Below are 8,693 nucleotides of genomic sequence, written 5' to 3' on the forward strand. Positions count from 1 at the left end.
TTCCGGTTGGGCGGGTTTTCCGGCGCCGGGGAACCAAAGTGGAACCCGGCTTTCCCCTCTTCCGCCCGCTCCTAGCCTGCGAGTGGCGCGCTAGGCGGCGAAGTGGGGGCTGTCCACCTCACAGCCGTTGTTAGACGGAAGGCGACTTGCGGTTGAGCCCTGGAAAGTGGGAGCGGCTTCTGAGAAGCCAGGCCGTCTGAGGTAACTTAGAGGCGGCTTCCAGTTCGGCACCGGCTCCGAAGCCGCTGAGAGACGCCCGCCGCTGCTCTGCAGCCGGGGGCGTTTGCGAGCCGGGCAGAGGACTGACCCGGGCTAGGCCCGCCTTCAGCCTCCTGAGGCTGCTTTCTGCACTCCTTGCGCGGGTGGCGCCCTGTGCCGCGCAGCTGGAGGCCTCTCGGATACTGCCCGTAGGCCCAGTGCTCGCGGGCGCGCCCCGAGTCGTGTCCACTTTGCTGCCTCCACCGGTGTTTCCTTTACTGGCTGATGTGACCGCGGGAGAAACGAGAGGCCCAGGCTCAGAGATCAGCTTCCGTGTTGTGAAAGCCTGTTTAGTGTCCCGTGCGTACCCTGAGCCGGCCGGCCATCGGGAGCCGGCCGTTTTGGATACCGTGGCTTCCTGGGCAGAATTTCTGTGCCCTTTCTGCTGGTCATCTCAGGGAAAGTGAGACAGACAGCTCTTTCCCCACCCCCACCAGCATCGCTTAGAGGTCTAAAGGACCCTGGGAGAATCTGAAAGGAATCAGTAGCAATTGAATGTAATTACCACTCACGTGGGCTTCTTTTTTAAAATCTCTTGACTGTGTTGGGTCTTTGCAGCGTGCGGGCTCTTTGTAGCCGGTGGGGTTTCCCTAGTTACCTGCTAGACTCACTTGCCCTGGGGCGTGTGCTATCTTAGTTCCCTGAGCAGGGATCAAATCCACGTCCCCCGCAGTGGAAGGCGGATTCTTAACCCCTGGACCACAGGGAAGTCTCACCACTTGACATTTGAATAAACAGTTTGTGAACAAGGGTCAGCTGCAGTTTTTTCCTAGGTCAAAAGAAATTTAAAATACGGATATAAGTCTTCTACATAGTGTTTTTTATATGTCTTGCAAAGAAGTGCCAAAATAAATGTTGAATAACTAGTTATTGAGGGATGCTTTTTCAGAAGAATAAGGCTCCGTTTTCCTAATTACTTACTTTCCACTCTGGTCTCATTGTTGCAGCTCTCCTACCAGTTTTGATACAATGGAAAGGAGCACCTCAAAAGGTCCAGGAAGTGAAGGCTTTCATCTTCCCAGAAGGATAAAGGTTATAGAAGTTGTATCCTCTTACAAAGACAGACTAGGACAATATGTTAAAATTTAAGGCAAACTCAGAATATTCTCCTGATCTTTCCTTAACAATAGAGGATGACATAGGAAGTTTTTCAGTTAAATCTTTGGATAATCCCCAAACTCCTTGCAGCCAGTGGGTATTAGTTTTCTCACCCATATACCTCTCCTGATTATTTTTTTTAAAGGCAAAGTGATTTATTGGAATTTGTCTTCAGTAAGCTATGCTGTATTAAGTTGAATAATAGAAAAACATAGCCCTGGCAGTTGGTTTTTTAAAGTTCATCTTTCTCATTATAACTAGCAGGTAGTAAAGTTCATGTGACAGCATCTTACTGACATGCACTTTTTTCTGCCCTGAATGCCTTAGGAAGAAGATTGTTTTATTGATTTTGTTCCAGACCAGACTGGGCCTCAGTTGTCAGACCTGGAGCTGGTGCTGTATCCAGCACAGGAGCAGAATTATTCCTAGATCAGAATGATGACAGTAGATCTGAAGGTGTGTAAGTACTTGAACGCTCATTCAGAGCTCTTTGGGAGACCAAGGGACCTGTGGTAGAGAACTCCAGTCAGCATAAGAAACTTGGCCCACAGATGGACAGTATCAGTCCTGAGAGGTCTCACCAGCACTTCCAGAACTTCCTCTATCATGAAGCAGCTGGACCCCGGGAGGCTGGTGACCAGCTCCAGGAATTATGCCGTCGGTGGCTGAGGCCAGAGATTCATTCAAAAGAGCAGATCTTGGAACTTGTGGTGCTAGAGCAGTTCCTGACCATTCTGCCGGGGGACACCCATACCCTCATAAAGAAGCACCATCCACAGAGCATCGAGGAGGCTGTGGTCCTGGTAGAACACTTGCAGAGCGAAACTGGCCAAACAAGGAATGGGGTGAGGAGAAAGATTCTTGATGTGCAGTGAAATAGAGTGAAGGTGCATATATTGGGGCAGTTAATTGGGAGAAAAAATGGATTAGGTCACTATTGTATTGTTCCTTTAGCACTTGTGAAGCAGGACCTGAAAGCACAGACCTGCAGCCTTAGTCAGCCCATAGGATTCAGAGATCCTGGCAGAGACTTCCCTGGCCTTACGGACAGAGTTGAGTTTTGCTGTCTTTGGAGCCAGGCTGTGTTGAGGGTAATGAGCCTCGTCTGGCTTGGCCAAGGAGATGGACCTTAAATTCTTAGAAACAAACAAAAGGCACTAAGGAGCTGGAGAGTTCAGGGCAGATCAGAAAAGAAAGGGACTCTGAGAGACCAAAAGAGAGCGAAGAAGTGAGAGAGAAGGAAGAAACCGAACAACTAGGTGACGACTGCCCAGGAAGGGGAAAAAGTAGAAAGAACACAGGGAAAGAAAGATTTGAAATCCCAACAGAGTAGCTGAGAGAAGAAAGACCCTGAAGGATAGTGTCCTCTGTACCATAGGCGAGAGCCTCCACTGCCCTCTGTCAGTGGTTGTTCCTGGCTCTGCTCTGAGTGGGGATCCGGGACATGCCCCTGGGCAGGTGACAGCTCACCAGCTGGCCTCAGGCCCACTGTGAATACCAGGAGGGCACATGTTTTGTATCAGAATTATTTGGGGATAGGACAGAGCCATTACTCTTACCCGCTTTTTTCTCCATTTCATCCCCATTGTCTGTGAGAATCTTCCCTGACCATGTGGAAAATCTGGTTGACAGGACAACTTTTAAATTCAATTCCTTAATCTTTTGAGAGAATTAGAAGACAGGAAACCACTAAGGCAAGGATCTAAGTTGGGAGAGAAAGCCTGTCAAGGCAGCACGAGAACAGGTGGCCTGTGCAACCCTGTTAGTGGGCCGAACTGGGCTGAATTCAGAGGGTGGGACTGCTGTCTTGGAGAGCTGGCAGTAACCACCCTTTTCTGGTTTCTCCCAATTTTCCATGTTTTATGGATAGTTCTTGTGGAAAATTGGTAGCTGGTATCTCTAGGTCTTTGTGTCATTTCCTTCAGTGTCTCCCTTTTGCCCCACAGTCTGCACTCTGCTTTTCCCTCCCTCTCCCATCAAGCCCAAACCAAAAGTCAGTTCTGTGGTAACAAGTATGGGGGTTATTTCTAGGTTGCAGTCCAGGAGCTGGGAAAAGAGGCAGTGCTCTTGGGAGAAGCAGCAGAGGCCCCAGGCTTCCAGCTGAAGCCAGCAGAGTCCCAGCCAGTGGGCATGTCCCGGGAGGAAGAAATTTGGAATATACACCAGGGTCTACAAGAGCCACTGAGCAGGAATACCCACAAAGAACCTGAGCCCGTATGTGAGAGGGGTAAGGATCTTCATGTTACTTTTCTTCTCTTGGGAGGTGGGATATAATTTAAGCCAGAATGTGTGAGCACTTTCTGGTTACCCTGCCCTGTGGATCTACTAATGGAGCTATGTTAGCAATTAGGATGCCCCCCAGGTGGCGGTAGAATAGGTCATGTGGGGTCGAGGGTGGGGGTTGGCCTAAGATACAGAAATCTCCAAACCACAGAACTCTGGTAATGATACTGGGAACTCAGTTCTTTAGAAAAGTAGAGGTTGGGCTCACCTGTCCTTGTAAAAACGAAGGAATTAAGGGGTTATCAGTGACAAAATGTGAATAAAATTGTGTACAGGCAAAAAGTCATAATTTAAAAAATGCTAAAGCAACATTTCTTACTGTACACTAGATTCCCTGAGTATTTTGTTCTCAGTTCATGTCATGACAGGATAACAGGTTTTTTCCTTTCATAAATTTGCTCAAGATTAGGGAACCTGTTTTAGGGGCTGGTAGTCAATGGTTTTTATTTACAAGGAGAGAGCCATTTCTAGACACCACACAAACTTGTAAAGGTATCTCATCAATCCTGAAAACATGGGAATCTTTTACATTTTGGAAATGAGCCTAGTATATTTAGAAACAGAAGTAAGAGAAATTTCCGTGGTACTTTTTCACCCACAGTGGTACCTACTTACCAGATCCTAGCCCTTCCTGAGCAAGCAAACACCAAAGACTGGACAGTGGCACCTGAGTTCATCTTGCCTGAGTCCCAGGTGGGCTGTGCTTTTCAGCTTCTTGGGGCTGCTTTTCCCTGCTGTCCATGACCCACCCTGCCCAGCAGGTGTTCAAGAGCATGTTAACTCAGATGATCTCCCACACTCTCTGGGTACCTTCTGGGCTGTTTACTGATCCCTTCCCTCTTTCTTTTCTGCCTCCTCACTTTAAAAAGTATCATGTGTTGTTCCTTTAATATCTGGCTAACAAATGGCCAGATGGTTGGACTGTCTTTGAAGTGGCAAGTTCTGAGTTAAAGCCATTCTCTTCTTTAGAGTTTGTTGACATTTGAGGAAGTGGCCATATACTTTTCCCAGGAAGAATGGGAACTACTGGATCCCACTCAGAAGGCCCTCTACAATGACGTAATGCATGAAAACTATGAGACTGTCGTCTCTCTAGGTAAAGATTCTCCTCTTCCCTTTGCATAGGAATGGACTAATCTGTCACATTCTTGGTTTACTTTTACCCCCATGAGAGAGTCTCTGTTTCAGTAGCTCGTTGATTCTCAGATAGTGGTTCATCACGGGATAGGTGTATCCAGATCCCGTGAGCTTCTGCCAAGTTCACATGTTCATTTCTTATCCAAAATTTTTGTTCCCTTCAAATTTGCTTTGCTCTAATCTCTCCTGTCTCCCTGAAAGATATAACCATTAACCTAAAGTTCAGGCCAGAAAACCCCTGGATCATGTTGCCATCACACGCCACTACTAACACATCGCTGATCATTTTGGCTCCACAATCACAGTGTAGTTTGAATTGGATCATGTCTCACCCTCTTGCACTGTTCGCATCCTCATCTCAGCCACAAGGTTCACCTCAGTACTTTCTTACTGGCACCCCTTGCCACCACTCCTGCTCTCCCACACTGTTTTCCACACAGCAGCCAGTCTTTTAAAAACCTAATCATGGGGAATTTTCCTGGCTGTCCATTGGTTAGGGCTTCTCATTTTCAATGCCAAGAGTGTGGATTCAATCCCTGGTTATGGAATTAATATCCCCAAAGCTGCATGACCCGGCCAAAAAAAAAAAAAGCCTAATCAGATCATGATATTTTCTGCTTAAAAATCTGTCATAGGAGAAGGAAATGGCAACCCACTCCAGTATTCTTGCCTGGAAAAGTCCATGGACAGAGGAGCCTGGCAGGCTGCAGTCCATGGGGTTATATGACTGAGTATGCGTGCATGAGGGTAGAGGGAGAGGGGTTGGTAGCAATAAACTGGTAGAACTTTTAACAACAACAAAAGAACAACCTATGATAACTTCTCAATATATTCAGTATTAGAACCAAATTCCTTACCACGGCCCCCAGGATCCTCCAAGGTGTGACTTCTCATCTTCCTGCTGTCATCTCTTGCCACTCGTGCTCTTGCTCTGGCCTCTTTTTGTGTTTTTGTGTGTATGTAATAAAGTTTTATTAAAATATAAAGGAGATAGAGAAAGCTTCTGACATAGACATCAGAAGGAGACAGAAGGAGTACCCCCTTGCTAGTGTTAGCAATGGAGTTATATACTCCCCATCGAATCCAAAGAATGTCTCCAGGTTGTAAAGACCTCACCAGACCTACTCCCATAATTTACATTTTAAGTTAACAGGATTAGCCAGAAGGTTTAATCCAGAGACTGTCCTCAGGCAGGATACATTACTGTTATATAATCCTAAGGAATGTAGAGGGAAAAAAGTTTGTCCTTTCTTCCTACTTGAGAATTCCAGACCCCTGTCTCCTTGGGGACCCCTAGACTTCTTATCAACCTGCCTAGGAAATGACTCTCATTCCCCCCTTTTCTTTTATGAGAATTATGTTGCCAAGGGAAAGGGGTGTTGTTTTCATTCCATAACTACTTCTTGCTGTTTAGGAGCATGGCCCCTAAATTGTTGAGGCAACATATTCTCCTAACCCTCATATTGAGGGTCTCTGATCCAGGGGCCCCAAGTAATAGTTGAAGGAGGCTGTGGCACTCATAGGAGCTTAGACAACCATTTGTAAATTTAAAGCTTTTAGACGGTAAGAAAACCCCATTATACAGTTACAGAAGTAAGGCAAAATAGTCATTAAACCAAGTTAAAATCAAAATGAAAAGTCACATTATGTCCATAGTTACATCAGTCCATCTTAAGGTTGTTAGATGTCATTGGTTTAAGAAGAAGCATCACATGCGATTGTTGTTGAAGGTATTTGCAGACTTAGAGAAAGTTTTTTCCTTGAAGTAGAGATGTCCACCACGGGAAGCCTTCCACTGATGAAGAGGGGAGCGCTCCGCAGACCCAGCAGTTAGACCGATTATGAAATGCAGTGTAGGAGTGAGCCTTGTCCTGAAGAATCCCGGACGAGCTCCCAAGATGGAAGGTTGTTGCTGAATCACACAAAGACGCTGGGATTCTTGGCCTCCGGAGAAGAATTCAATCCGGGGCCAGAGACGAGGCTTGATCGCTCAGAGCTTTTGTGTAATAAATTTTTATTGAAGTATAAAGGAGATAGAGAAAGCTTCTGACATAGACATCAGACGGGGGCAGAAAGAGTACACCTGGCCTCTTTCTTCACTCTTGTCACCTTGCTGTTTCATGGACTTCAAGTGCTCATTTCTTTCTCTTACCCTCTGCCTGGTACACTTTTGTCACATGACAAAATTCACTTTAGGGTTCTGCTCAGATGTCATTTTCTAAAAGAAGCATTTCTCACAGCCTTGTCTAAAATAGCTTCACAGAAACAGAGTCTTAAATGTTCTCTTACCCTCCCTTAGTTTTCTTCAAAACATTTATCACTTCCTGACTTTTGTTTGTCTGTTGATGTTAGATTCTCTGACTCTGCATGAGAGGACAAGCTCCTTGGTATCAGGGGATTTGTCTTATTCTCCACTATGTCCCTGGCACATAGAGGGTGCCTGGTGCACCATAACCACTCAGTACATATTTATGGAATGACTGAGTGATGAATACTTTCCATACTTGGCAGTACAATTTGGAGTAATTTCGCTAAGTAATTCTTGTCTGTTTCCTCCACCTAGATGTGAACCAGTGAGCTATGGGAGTGGTGGAAATCTTTTCTAGCCCAGGGTTTGGTGCTTGAGAACTAAATAAAAAGTTAGTATAATGATGGCATGTATCATTTGTGCCTGATACATGCCCACTGATCTTCACATCAACTCCCCTAAACTGGTCTTACCCAGTATAAGTCTTCCCGAAGATGTCATATGTCATAGCACAGTCTGTGTTTCCTGCAGGCTCTGGAGTTAGGTTACACCTTAGCTGAATATGGAGAGTTGGTGTCAGAAGATGTGGAACTTGCACTGGATTCCCATCGATCTAGCTTAGGTTCATTTTTCAGTCTTGGCTTTTCATGCCCACTCACAAATGTAGTATAGTATAAACTTAATATTGGATATGAGAGTATCCATTTAACCATTCAGGGTGACAAACTGTTAGAGTATCTTTTGCTTTTCCTGAAGTAGTCTGGAATTAGTGAACCATTATTAGTTCTAGTCGTTGACCTCAGTTTTTTATTTCACAGCATTATTTGTGCTCCCCAAACCTAAAGTGATCTCCTGTTTAGACCAAGGGGAAGAGCCATATATTCAAGGATCTCCAGTGTTCAAAGACAATCCTGGAGAGCTGCTTTCAGGTAAATAATACCATGGAAAGAGGAGAAATGTGCCTAGATTAGGAACCTTTCCAAGGGCTTAACATTTTAAGATTCTACTTCTCTATATATATATTTTTTAAATCAGTGAATGTTGTGCTTTTCTTCTGTCCCCATCGTTATCTTGCTCTGACATACAGTAGACTGATTCTTATGTTTATTCCAACAGAGATAAAGCTGAAAAATGACATGGAAAATCATCAACCTATGTGTCTTTCTGACTTAGAAATACAAACACCAGGAGACATAGTATCAAAAAAAGCCAGTGTGAATGTTCATCAGAAAACAACAGGCAAAGAAAATCATGGTGATGAGCATAAGCTGGGGAAATGGCACCAAGATTTTCCAGTGAAGGAAAGAAAGAAATTTTGCAACTGGTGGGAGGAAGAGCTGCTGAAACTTATGGAGCTTCATAAGAAAGAACGTGCAACAGAGAAGCCTTTTAAATGTCAGGAATGTGGAAAAAGCTTCAGAGTTAGCTCTGACCTTATTAAGCACCAAAGAATTCACACTGAAGAGAAACCGTATAAATGTCAACAGTGTGATAAGAGGTTTAGATGGAGGTCAGATCTTAATAAGCACTTAACAACACACCAAGGAGTAAAACCATATAAATGCTCCTGGTGTGGGAAAAGCTTCAGTCAAAATTCACATCTCCACACACATCAAAGAACTCACACAGGAGAGAAGCCCTTTACATGTCATGAATGTGGAAAAAAATT

At 45.0% G+C, this 8,693-nt stretch overlaps 1 pseudogene; it reads left to right on the forward strand.

Moving 5' to 3' along the window:
• LOC122701324 lies at positions 1–8,281 on the forward strand (annotated as a pseudogene).
• Positions 8,282–8,693: the final 412 nt, after the last annotated feature.

Source organism: Cervus elaphus, chromosome 10, assembly GCF_910594005.1.
Source record: "Cervus elaphus chromosome 10, mCerEla1.1, whole genome shotgun sequence".
Classification (NCBI taxonomy): domain Eukaryota; kingdom Metazoa; phylum Chordata; class Mammalia; order Artiodactyla; family Cervidae; genus Cervus; species Cervus elaphus.